The 13,791-nt window shown below is 43.7% G+C and overlaps 1 protein-coding gene across 2 annotated transcripts in view; it reads left to right on the top strand.

The window, feature by feature from the left end:
* The window catches only part of EPHA4 (EPH receptor A4), a 269,461-nt gene that overhangs the window by 137,807 nt on the left and 117,863 nt on the right, over positions 1-13,791 (top strand). The gene's annotated exons all lie outside the window — the stretch shown is intronic.

Genomic DNA, 13,791 nt, shown 5'->3' with positions numbered 1-13,791 from the left:
GTTTACATTTTGAAGCATTTGGTTTCTTTGTTCTGTGGGTGGATAGCAAGCTGAAATTTTTTTGCTTTGCTCATGTCTGCATGTGCATGGGTGGGGAAGGTAGGAGTAAGACTTCCACCCTATGATTTAGCCAGAATCTGAATGAATAAGCAAGCTAGAATGTCTAGCGTGGTGACCCATTTTAGGAGTGATTGTCTGTGAAGTCTTGGGTAGTGGACAGAGCCAACAGATGGTGTGAAACTTTTTTGCTAATGGTTAATGATGCAATCCTCAGCCTCTTTTGAATATGAAAACCTGAAGTAGTGGTTGGGTTTATTGCCTACTAGCAACAGTTCTTCCCAACAGGATGTCTGCACTTTTGTAAGCATTTGAAAATATGAAATTTGTAAGTCCCATCAAATACATCCACAGTTTGAGGAGGCCATATAAAGAATGGTCATAGAGCAGAAACTCAAAAGAAGAGAATGTGTCATACCTTGCATGTGCTGGAAAATGAAGAATTTTTTTTAGCTGTAACTGTTACAGTCTGAGCACAGTAACTTTCACTGTGCTGGTATGACAGCGTTCACTAATTTGTGCATTAAATGCAGACCATGTTAAGGGTGGAGAATGGATGTGGCCAGCACATAACAATTAGGTCACTGTGGGGCCCTTTTACAAAGACGCGGTAGGCTCTACGTGTGTGCAACGTGCGCCAAAATGAGACTACTGCCAGGCTAGCGCACCCCACTGGCAGTAATTTTGGATTTGGCACGCGCCCATAATGTTGGGACAAATTATTTTCTACCAGCGCGGAATTTGGAACAAATTATTCTTTTATTTTTCTACCACATGTGGCGTTTCCGATGTTAATCGGCGGTTGGCACGTAATGACCACGCACTGCACATGTACCGCTGGATCATTGGGTGGCAGTAAGATCTCAGGCCGAAAATAGACATGCGCTGGTTTCAATTCTAGTGCACTTCCATTTTCCGGCCCCTTAAAAAAAGGCCCTTTTTCTTAGATGCGGTAAAAAATGGCCCAGCGTGTGCCCAAAAGATGTGCTCACAGTACCGCGGGCCACTTTTTACTGCAGCTTAGTAAAAGGACCCCTGTATTTTACTGTGTGCTGTCACTTCTGCAGTTAACATGGGTATTCTTACTGTGAATACACAGAACTTTTCTGTGTAGTAATTAAATTGTTGAAGAAAACAAATAGACAGTTGTTCTACAAGATCCAGCATGGAGATTAAAAAAAAAAAGAAAAAAGCAAATCGTAAATAAAATTCCAAAAATAGTCCACTGTTTATTAATTAGTGGTGAATAAATTGAACTATTTTGGAATTTTATTTGTGATCTGCTTTTTTTTCATCTCCATGCCAGTAATTGCATGGGATATGCCGCACATGTCCCCAACAGTTAACGCACAGCCTTTGCACTTACTGAACATTAAGGACCAAATTTTATAAATACCGCCAAAAAAACAGCACCCAAAAAATAACATGATAAGTGCTCTTCTAGAAATGGCGCGGAAAGTTGGACACCATTTATAGAATACGCTAGATTCTATATACCACTCCTAAAAAAATCGGCACCGAAATGAAATTTGCCTAAACATATTCTATCAAGTACGTCTTAATTTAGGCATACGTTATAGAATAAGCCTAAATTTTTGCTTGGTTTATAGAATACGCCAAGCGCTGGTCTATGCGAGTAAATTTAGTGTAAATCCCGACGCCTAAATTAAGCACAGACCTGGTGTATTCTATAACAGTGCGCATAGATTTTAGAAATACCCGCAACCTGCCCATTCCATGCCCAAGATCTTGCCCCCTTTTCAACTATGGGATGTAGAATTTACGCGGAGCACATTGTAGAATAAGCTTAGACAGTTCTGCGTGTAAATACTAATTAATGCCAATTAGTGTCAATTGCATGTTAATTGGCAGTTAGTGCTGGTTGGCTTGTTAAATTAAGTTGTGCTTTCAAATACAGAATACGACTGTATCTGCGCACACAACTTAAGGCTTGCTATATAGAATCTGAAGGATAACATCTAACTTTAGACATGAGGATTTACACCAAGTTAACCCAGGTATAAATCCTTGCTCCTAAATTAGGCACGGATCCCCCTTATTCTATAACAGTGCACATAAATTCTCGGAACACCCCTGATCTGCCCATGGCCACACCCTCTCCAAACCACGCAGATCCCTGCAACTGAAAATGCATGTGCAAATTTCATTTAAGGCCAATTAGTGCCAATAATTGATTAATAGCACCCAATTATTGGCTCTAATTAACTTGGTATTCAGTTAAATTGCATTCACAAATTGGATGCATGCCTAAATTGGCACACACAATTTTAAGCACCCTGTATATAATTTCAGGATAATTGTTGAATTTTCCGTGCATTAAGTGCAAAAATTTGCCGCACTTTTGTACACAGGCCCCATAATTCTTAACCCAAGGGAATTGTTAAAATCCATGGGCCTTTATTTCTTCCTGGATTAAACAGGTCTCAATGAAGAATAAGAAAAAAAAATGTGTACCTGAAGAGCATCATTGGAAGAGGAAAGCAGCCTTGTGTATGCTTATTCCAAACAGTTTCTGTTCATCATCAGTAAAGGGTCGCGTCTCTGGATTTTTTTTCTTGTATTACATGCTAATGAACAGTGCCAATCATGTGCAGGAGTAACCATAGACAATTCTATAGAGGGTGCTGGGTCAGTGGGGCAAAGGAAAGTGTTGAAGGAAGGCAGTTCCTCCTGCTTTGTGCCACGTTGCCATATGAACATGATATGCATAGGGAAGTGGTCATTAGAGACTCAAAAGCTTAGGAGACAGCTTTAAGCATTCACCGAAAAGAGCACATAAAATGCCTTGGAAAAATTTGCAAGCAGTCCATTGGTTGCGTAGTGATTAGGGAAGCAATATTCAAATGAAAGGATTCTGGCTGCTGCTTGGTTTTCTGTTTGAAGTCAGTACGTGATCTGTAATTTTAGGAACTGATCAGAATGTCTGCCATAAAGATTCGATGTAAATATAATATGATTTTGTTGATCATTCCTGTCTCCTTTCCACCCCCATTCATGCATTTTCTTTTCTTAATTTTGATATTTTCATCCTAGAGGAATGACTAATTTTTATAGTTCCAGTAAGCTGTTTTTACACAGACATCCCGTTAACACTGATATTTTGGAATCTGAGTAATTAATATCCCCCCCCCCCCCAAAAAAAAAAAAAAAAAACCATTTAATTCTCAAATTAGAGGAAACAGAATGATGTTCTCCTTCAAATGCTTTCATGGTAAAAACATACACAGAAGTACTACTACTACTACTTCGTATCATTTCTATAGCACTACAAGACGTATACAGAGCTGTACACTTGAACATAAAGAAACAGTCCCTGCTCGACAGAGCTTACAATCTAATTAGGACAGACAAACAGGACAAATCAGAGATAAGAGAATTACCAAGGTGGGAATGATAAAATACAGGTACTAAACAAGTGAGTAAGGGTTAGGAGTTAAAAGCAGCATCAAAAAGGTGTATTCATTGGCCCTCAGTGTCTGTTGTCTCCATCCCAAATAATTTTGAAATCTTGCTTACAATTTAGTTCAAATTTATGCCTCAGTGGCCCACAACTCACTTTTTATATGCTCTTAGGGGGCTAATTATTAAGGTACTGTAAAAATTGGGCTTTTACCGTATGTTAATTTACAGTTGGAGTGACTAATAACCTGTATTACGTGGAGGGGCATAATCGAACGTCGCCGGCCAAATAGAACACCGGCGATCTATGTTGGCGGCGGCGCTACAGCTGGCCGGAACCGTATTATCGAAAAAGATGGCCGGCCATCTTTTTTTTCGATAACACGGTTTAGCCCGGCCAAATGCCTTGGAGTTCGCCGGGTTTGAGTTGGCCGGGTTTGTTTTACAGCGATAATGGGTAAAAATGCCGGCCATCTCCAACCCAGAGAAATCCAAGGCATTTGGTCATGGGAGGAGCCAGCATTTGTAGCGCACTTGTCCCACTGACATGCCAGGACACCAGCTGGGCACCCTAGGGGTCAGTGCGGTGGACTTCAGAAAAACCTCCCACATGCATAGCTCCCTTACTTTGGGTGCTGAGCCCCCCAGCCCCCCCCCCCCCAACCCCACTACCCACAAATGTACAACACTACCAAAGCTCTTAGGGGTGAAGGGGGCAACTACATGTGGGTACAGTGGGTTTTGGAGGGCTTCCATTACCAGCACAAGTGTTACAGGTAGGGGGGGAGGAGGGATGGGCCTGGGTCCGCCTGCCTTAAGTGCACTGCGGTACCCACTAAAAGTGCTCCAGGGACCTGCATACACGCAGGCCTCTAGGACTTGTTGCTGCTGTATAACCTTGGCACACCAGGTGACACCTGAAGACTAATCTCTTTGAAAAAGTCCTTTATTTGAATAAGCATGCTTACTCACAGTTAACTCCCTGGTACTGAGATTAGCAGTAGGTCAGAGCTGGCAGAATGGTGTACAATGCCCTCTTTCAGCCACATTCAAGGTAATAACGTTCTCTAACGTGGGTAACACATGCAGGGCCGGTCTTAGCAAGTGCGGGGCCCTATACAGACCAATTTGATGGGGCCCCACCCTAGCTCTGCCCCCATCCTAACTCTGCCCCCACCCACCCCCACCCTAGCTCCAGGGCCGGCCACCCCTCCCTCCGAGCTCCCAGGCCGCTCCCTCCGAGCTCCAATCCCCCAGCTCCAGGGCTTCCCCCCTAGGGCTCCCAGCTCCAGTGCCCCCCTGCCTCCCTCCCGATCATTTTTTAACACCCCCCTCCATAACCCAGTACTAGGTATGCCGAGAATACAAAACACTCAGGACCTATAGAGCAATTCTACCATACCATAAGCAGTCATTTTTACGAATCACACAAAGAAAAGGAAAACATCTTAAAACACTACAGTGAGCACTAGAACATCAATTCACCTATTGTAAAATGAAACCAGACAGAATAGTACAGATCGTCGATCCTGCACAGTCAATGCCAACTGAAAGCCATGTCTTTTTCACAAACACAGATACACCCTAATCCACTATAGAATAAGTAGTAATATTTAAACTTTCTATTTAGACAAAAATTAAACTGAACCCCCAAGATGCCAGACTCTGCATACAATGCAACACCACAGAAACAGAAAATGTCCCCTAGTACTGTGCAAAATATAAAGACAGCAGATGTAAATTTGAAAAAAAAACCTAACAAATACCAATCACCACTTTTTTTTTTGTTACATTTGTACCCTGTGCTTTCCCACTCATGGCAGGCTCAATGTGGCTTACATGGGGCAATGGAGGGTTAAGTGACTTGCCTAGAGTCACAAGGAGCTGCCTGTGCCTGAAGTGGGAATTGAACTCAGTTCCTCAAGACCAAAGTCCACCACCCTAACCACTAGGCCACTCCTCCACTCCACTTTACAAATTAAGAAATAGAAATAAAACAAATATAGAACATAAAATAATACCATTTTATTGGACTAATAGATTTAGCTTTCAGAGGCCAAAACATCCTTCCGCAGGTCAATATAGTATAGTACTGTTACAGTATCCTATCCTGACCTGAGGAAGGGGGTTTTGTTCTCCGAAAGTTAGCCAAAATGTATTAAAATTAGTCCAATAAAAAGATTACCTTGTTTACATGTTCTGTTATAAACATTTATTAACACAGCTACAATACTACTTTATCCTAGAGCAAAAAAATAAAAATATATATTTTATTTACAGTTTGTTGTCTCTGGTTTCTGCTTTCCTCATCTTCTTTTCACTGTCTTCCTTCCATCCAGCATCTGTCTTCGGTCTCTCTCTGCCATCCAGTGTCTGCCCTCTCTGCTGTCTCCTCCATCCAATGTCTGCCCTCTCTCCCTGTCCCTTCCATCCACTTCTGCCCTCTATCTCTGCCCCTTCCATGATCCATCCGCCATCTGCCCCTGTCTGCCCTCTCTCTCTCCCACATCCATTCACTGTCTGCCTGCCCTTTCTCTCTGCCCCTTCAATCCACAATTTGCCCTCCCTCTCCCATCCATCCAGGGTTTGCCCTCCCTCTTGCTCCCCCATCCAGGATCTGCCCCTCTCTCCGCTCATTGAGTCTCGCCCGTCCTCGCGGTAATTGGAAGTTACCTCAGAGGAGGGCGGGAATGTGGGAAGGCCCAACGTCGCGACGTCGAAGAGATTTTTAGTAGTAGGGCAGACGGGAGGCACTGCCTGTCACTCCGGCGCTTCCAAATTGTTTTTTTAAAGGTAGGACAGGGTGGGAGCAGCGGGAGCGGAGCACCCCCCACCCGCTGACATATGGGGCGGACCGCCCCCACCACACCGCTGTCCCACACGCGCACTGGTCGGAGGGAAGGAGGAAGGACTGCAGCTCGGGCGGTCGGGGCGTGGCGACTTCAGGCGCGCCGCGCGGGGCCTCCCTGAGCGCGAGGCCCTCTGCGGCCGCCTCGCCTTAAGACCGGCCCTGAACACATGAAAGGGATCTAAAACTGGCTTACAAAAATGGCCACTACCTCATGGACTACCAGAAACAAAACAGGGCACTCTCTGACCCAGTTAGCAGGGGGGAAAAGCACCATGGGAGTAGAGCCCAGTACCCTACACCCACCACAATGCTTTGCTAATGTGACTCTGCAAGGCACCTAACAGAAAAGGTGTCACACTCACCCGAGAGCCACATTGCAACCAGGGAAAGGCTGTCGGAGGATACAACACATTCTGCTGTCATGGAGGTGGGTACGGCATTTGAGGCTGGCATACAGGCTGGCAAAAAAGGTTTTTAGTTTTATTTTTTTAGTATGGGAGGGGGTTGGTGACCACTGGGGGAGTATGGGGAGGTCATCCCCCATTCCCTCCAGTGGTCATCTGGTCATTTGGTGCAAATTTTTGAGGCTTGGTCGTGAAAATAAAAGGACCAAGTAAACCCGGCGATATACTGCTTAACGCTGAAAGCCGGTCATCTGGTATGCCCGCCCATGTCCCACTTTTGCTTTGCCGCCAACACACCCTTTGAACTTTGGCCGGCGACGCAACAGGAAAGCGGCTATGTTGCCAAAAAAGCGGCTTTCGATTATACCGATTTGGCCGCTTTTCCGAGATCACCGGCCATCTCCCGATTTATGTCGGAAAATGGCCAGCGATCACTTTCGAAAATGAGCTGGATAGTAACATAGTAACATAGTAGATGACGGCAGAAAAAGACCTGCACGGTCCATCCAGTCTGCCCAACAAGATAAACTCATATGTGCTACTTTTTGTGTATACCTTACCTTGATTTGTATCTGCCATTTTCAGGGCACAGATCGTAGAAGTCTGCCCAGCACTAGCCCCGCCTCCCAACCACCAGCCTCGCCTCCCACCACTGACTCTGCCACCCAATCTCCGCTAAGCTTCTGGGATCCATTCCTTCTAAACAGGATTCCTTTATGATTATCCCACACATTTTTTAATTCCGTTACCGTTTTCATCTCCACCACCTCCCGCGGGAGGGCATTCCAAGTATCCACCACTCTCTCCGTGAAAAAATGCTTCCTGATATTTTTCTTGAGTCTGCCCCCCTTCAATCTCATTTCATGTCTTGTAGTTCTTCCACCTTCCCACCTATAGAAAAGGTTCGTTTGCAGATTAATACCTTTCAAATATTTGAACGTCTGTATCATATCACCCCTGTTTCTTTCCTCCAGGGTATACATGTTCAGGTCAGCAAGTCTCTCCTCATACGTCTTGTAACACAAATCCCATACTATTCTCGTAGCTTTTCTTTGCACCGCTTCAATTCTTTTTACATCCTTAGCAAGATACGGCCTCCAAAACTGGACACAATACTCCAGGTGGGGCCTCATCCGCAAAAAGGTAAACTTTACCTTCTAACCCTTCGGCAATGTCACTCACAAATATATTGAACAGAATCGGCCCCAGCATCGATCCCTGAGGCACTCCACTACTCACCTTTCCCTCATCAGAGCGAATTCCATTAACCACCACCCTTTGTATCGCTAATTAATCACTCCTGTGGTATATGAATAATGCTACATGTAATCAGCCTCATAGGCAATATTATTCACAGTGCCCAAATCATATTCTCCTGCCCCAGAGACTCTCTCAATGGCATCTCCCCTACCCTGAAGACCCCCCCACCAGGTCAAACAACACATCTTCCCAACTTCTCTTTGCCCCCAGTGTAGGCGCAGAGTTTGGGCGCGCGTTGATCCATTTTTCAGCATGCCTATAAAAAAGGCCTTTCTTTTTTGCCGAAAATGTATGTTCAGCAAAATCAAAATTGCTGCATGTCCATTTTGGGTCTACAACCTTACCACCAGCCATTGACGTAGCGGTAAAATCTCACGTGGTAACCGGGTGGTAATAACCCACTTGGTGCGCGTCCGATGCATGCGTCCGAAAATAATAATTCTTTTTCAGCTACGTGTATCGGTCATGCGCCAAAAATGAAATTACTGCTAGAGCCACACAGTAACCGGGCGGTAACTCCATTTTGGCGAGCGTTGGGCATTCATAGACGCTTGCAAAAGGGCCCCTTGTTGTCTAGTGAACTTTGGAGCAGAAACAATCCCCAGTTGCTCCTACCCCTGGCCAACGTCGGCTTCAAAATGGCACTGGTGAGGCCTAGAGTTAGTCACATGGTACTACCTCTAAGGTGTCAAGTTGCCATATAAGGAGTGAGGAAAGAGAGTGAGAGAGATGTCCATGGGACCTGAGGAGCAGAAGCAGGGAGAGAATTTGTGACAGGAGGAGGGGTCCAAATGCATATGTCATGCACCTAATATGTATGACTTGGCATGGTCATGATATCAGCTATTATCTCTAAAGTTAGGCAGTTTAATCTAGCCCTGAACAAAAGCTGTCTTTAATAAAACTGCTCAGCTATATGAATAGTGTCTGAATATCGCCACTATGTCTGTTACCTTCAGTCAGTGATCAATGTATATACATTCAGCACTGCAGACTCTCTGGACAGTGGTGCCAAAAATACAGGTTTTTATAATGCTCTGACCAGTGTTTTTAAAAAGCCTCTGATTGCCATAGCTGAATATTGACCCGTGCATTTTCTTTGGCTCCCTGGAGCTCTGATTTCTATGAAACAGAGGTCCGGAACAACACATACAAACATATTATTTTATAATCTTTTCAAAGTACAATAAAATCAGTGTTTTTTTATAGCTACATCATTTCTTGGGACAGATTTTTATTTTTGTTACATTTGTACCCTGTGCTTTCCCACTCATGGCAGGCTCAATGCAGCGGGTAATGGAGAGTTAAGTGATTTGCCCAGAGTCACAAGGAGCTACCTGTGCCGGGAATCAAACTCAGTTCCTCAGTTCCACAGGACCAAAGTCCACCACCCTAACCATTAGGCCACTCCTCCACTCCGCAGAGTAGCCATTCACTTGAAATCCAAGCGGGGGCAATGGGGGAAGGAAAAGTACCAATTATTGGCAGTTAAAACCAGTTCATGGTTCCAGATAGATATAATGTTTAGCAGTACCTGTGAGCCCTCAATGCTTGCTTACACTGTAACTTGTCTTCTTTAGATGTCAGAACACCTTACAACACTTGTTCACTGTGGTGAGACCAGGAAAAAAAATTGTACTGTTGTGGTCTCCATTGCTACATATTTGTGGTCTAATTATGATTGACATTACAGCTTTGTGTTTATGGGGATCCTATGATATACCTGTTACATAACTCCTGTGATGGTTGTACTTTATAAATGTCTTTTTCTGGAGCCAATGAAGGGTTTATAAAAATCCAGGTAAAACAGAGGTAATTGAGATTGGCATTTCTGGCCTGGCATTAATGGTGTGGGGTTGATTCTGTGCCCAGCAGTAATCGGCACACTGCATATTTGATTAGGGTAGAAGAGCAGGCTAATTAGAACAGCAGGCAAGGCATCAGGGAAGCAGCACTATGATACGACTGGTGGTATAATAAGTGTTCATATCACACTGCCAGTTCTTGTGATCTTGGGCAAGTCACTTAGGGCTTCTTTTACTAAGCGACAGTAAGTCCAATGCGGGCTTATTGCTCGTTATACAGGAAGTACCGCCGGGCTACTGCAGCAGTCCGGTGCCACCCTAGCGTCAGAGTGTACCCGGCAGTAATCAGGCATTGCCGCATGCTGCCTGGTTACCGTTAGGTTAACGCGGGAGCCCTTACCGTCACCTCAATGGGTGGCAATAAGGGCTCCCCCCAGAAATGGCTGTGCGGCAAGTGCTTTACTTGCCGCATGGCCATTTCCTGCAGGAAGGCGAGACATCCCTTTTATCAGCTGAGGTAAAAGGGGGCCTCGGCACGCATGTAAAACGCATGCCGATGCCAGCGCCGGCATCCGTTTGCCACAGCTTATTAAAAGAGGCCCTTAATCCTCCATTGTCTCAGATTCACGCTTCAAGTCTGATATTCTAAGTTTCAGAGCTATGGTCATAAATTGACCTGTCTGAAAATTTACTAGGGCTGAGTGCATAACTTTTTACTCAAAGGGGTTGATATTCAGCCGGTGGTAATGTTTTGCTGACCGCTGTCGGAGCTATATCAGGAAATTCAGTGCTGGGCAATGTCTGGGCACTGGCATTGAGTTTCTGGGTTTGTGGAGCCAACTAACATTGAACATTTGAGAATAATTAAGAATGAAGTTTACTTATCTAGCCTCCTCTAGCAAGATGTGACAGTTACCCAACTGATGTTGGCCAGCATTTTGTACTGCTGTTTCAAGGACCTTTCTTCTATAGCGCCAAAGAACTTAGCTACTCGGAGTCGGCTTCTCAAATTGCATTAAATTGTGTGGATTGCACTATTGCAGTACTGATTATTTGACAGTTGGTTTGGTGGTTAAGGGTGTTTTGCTAAGTGTTATGCCTGGAGTTTCAGCTCCACGGGTGATATACCTGGAGCTCTTTGAGGCCTTTTCCCTCCACCGTTCCTTACTGAATATTCTTTGAATAAGGGGTACTGTGGTTATGATATAAGTTCCTTCTATACAAAATTGCGATTGTTTTTTGTATTATTGGACATTGCAGGCCTAGATTTACACAAATTTAGGATCCTAACTCAGGAGCATAAATTTAGGAGCGCAGCTTTATTTGAATGCTGGGCCCTTAGATTGTAAGCCTTCTAGGTACAGGAAAATACCTGCTGTCTCTGAATGTAACTCACTTTAAGCTACTACTGAAAAAGTGTGAAATAAAATCCATGTCCCTTTTCCTCAGAGTGGTAGATGTAGTCCTGCATTTTTTACTCAGAGAAGTCGGAACTATACCTTCATGCATGCCATGGGTTAAACTCAGGACTGGATGATTCTTCGCTCTGATCTGGGTAAAAGTCAATCGTACAGGCTTGGGTCATGGACAGAGGATATAATCAAGTGTTGTATCACAAACCTAGCAGTGCTAAAGATTGTCCATTCGAGATCCATGCTTTTACTTCCCAGCATCCCAGGCTTCGTGTCCTATCACCAATCATCTTCATTTCTTCAATGGAATGACAGCGGAGCAACCAGCTAATGTTTTTTAAAAAATGCCTGATGCTGTTAATCAAGACCAGCACAAACAGAACGTGTCATTTGTCCATTTTTTTCTCATTTTCATGCCTAAGCGCTTGTGACCTCTGTGCTATCAGTCCTGGGCACATAAATCTCTCACATCGTTTGCTAAAACTCTCCAGTGAGCCTTGCTTGGCTGTCGTAAATCTGTCCCTAAAGCCTTCCCTTTCCTTGGCTTCCATGCCCACCACTTCCCCTCTTGTCCTGTTTTCCAAGAAATTACCAAGGGTAAGTGGTTTGGGGGCTTAGGCTGGAGATGCATGAAGGGAGTTTGCTGGAAAGTTTGCTGAGCTGTACAGAACTTCACAGCCTCCTTTAATTTGCCTAGAGCATTAAAAAAAATTTCTCCTGAGTAGTTCAGAATTAAAAGCAAATCTCTTAGTTAAGAAGTCTAAGGAAAGACAGCTGGGTTGGCCTTTGCTTTACAGGGAGGAGGGTATTGTAGTGTATCAAAAGGAAAATGCTTGTTGATAGTATGAGATGCTGCTTGTAAGAAAAAGGAGGTGGTAGGAATATGAAAATGGAAAAAAGTTTTGCTCATTCAGGGATTTTTGACCTTTTCTGCAAATTTTCAGGCGTTTTATTCAGTCACTTTGAACATTACTGTTAAAATAATTTAAAAAATAACACGCACAAATGAATACTGTGCATGGTAATAATGCAGGCAAAATCTATATCTATTTTACATGTACTAGATGTTTTAAGGTGCACTAACAAATACATATCCCTGGAGGATAGCATGTATGTGGGCTTATCCATGTGCTTGAAGGTAGTAGTGAGAAGAAAGTGGAGCAAGTATGCACACGAGGAAGAAGATGGAGAAAGTGTTTATAGTCTGAAGAAAAATAAATCTTTCAAGGATCCTTTTATTAAGCTGCGGTAAAAAGTGGCCTGCGGTAGTGTAGGTGCATGTATTGGGCACGCGCTGGGCCAGTTTTTATCGCATCTTTTTTTTAAACGGGACTGGGAAAGGGCCTGCGGTAAAAATGAAACCAGCGCGTGCCCAAAACATGCCTGAGCCACCACTGATCTAGCGGTAAAGGCTCACGCGCTATGCACACGGTGACCAGTTGGGGTGCGCCAAGTGCCGATTACCGTCGGAACCAGTGTGCGTAGGAGGAAATAAATAATTCATCCACGCATTATGGGCGTGTACCAAATCTGAAATTACCGTCAGGAGGGCACGCTGGCCTGTCTGTAATCTCATTTGGGCACGTGCTGCACACGCATAGAGTCTACCGCGGCTTAGTAAAAGGGCCTCGTAGTGTTTTAGAGATAATTTTGTAACCCATTTTTGCTTTTAAAAGGCTGATTTACATGTTCAAAAATCTTCAAAACTTACCTCATGCATAGAAATATATGTGGTGCATTTAGGTGAATGTTTGTAATGCTTTTTGAGGGTACCTGGTCAAAATAGCCCCGACAAAAAAGCTCCAAACAAAAAAAGCTCTCAACATAATAGTCCCTGACATAACAGCCACGGTCAAAATGGCCTGTCCACAATATAACCCTTGACAAGTTATGACAAAAGGGCTCGATTAGGATTCCCAGAATCTGGGACTGCATTTTTTCCCTAATAATCTAACCTTGCCAAACAGGATAAGGTTGGTAAGACTATGAAAATGATGACAATATTGTTTTGTTTTTTTTAATTAGCATGTTGATGGAAGAATAGTTTAAATAGCAGAACAGATCATGAATACCAGTTTGTAGCTATAGAATTTTGTTTATTTATATATGCTTTATGCAATTGAATGCTGGTAGGAGTCTTTATCAGTGAAGATTTCAGTTGTAGTTTATTATATTTTTTTGTGATGTGTTATTTTTTCTTAGGGGGCTGTTTTCTTAAGTGGGCTATTTTTTCAAGGGTTGTTTTGTGTGATAGGCCATTTTGTCAAGGGGCTATTTTCTTAGGGTGTGAAATATCAAGGGTTATTTTGTTTCAAGGCTGTTTTGTCAGGGCTTTTTTTGTCTGAGCTATTTTGTCAGGACTATTATGACTGGGTGCCCTTTTTGAGTAGGCAGGCCCGATATTCAGATGGCAGTGATCAGCATTTTGCTGACTGCCACTGGCATTAAACCCAGAAATTCAGTACTGGCATTAAGTAGAGAGGTGTGGTAGCCGTGTTAGTCCACTCTTAAAGGTTATCAATAGAAATCAAATAAAATAAAACATGGAAAAGAAAATAAGACGATACCTTTTTTATTGGACA

Source organism: Microcaecilia unicolor, chromosome 10 (assembly GCF_901765095.1).
Source record: "Microcaecilia unicolor chromosome 10, aMicUni1.1, whole genome shotgun sequence".
Taxonomy (NCBI): domain Eukaryota; kingdom Metazoa; phylum Chordata; class Amphibia; order Gymnophiona; family Siphonopidae; genus Microcaecilia; species Microcaecilia unicolor.
This window is presented reverse-complemented; position numbering and strand designations above follow the sequence as displayed.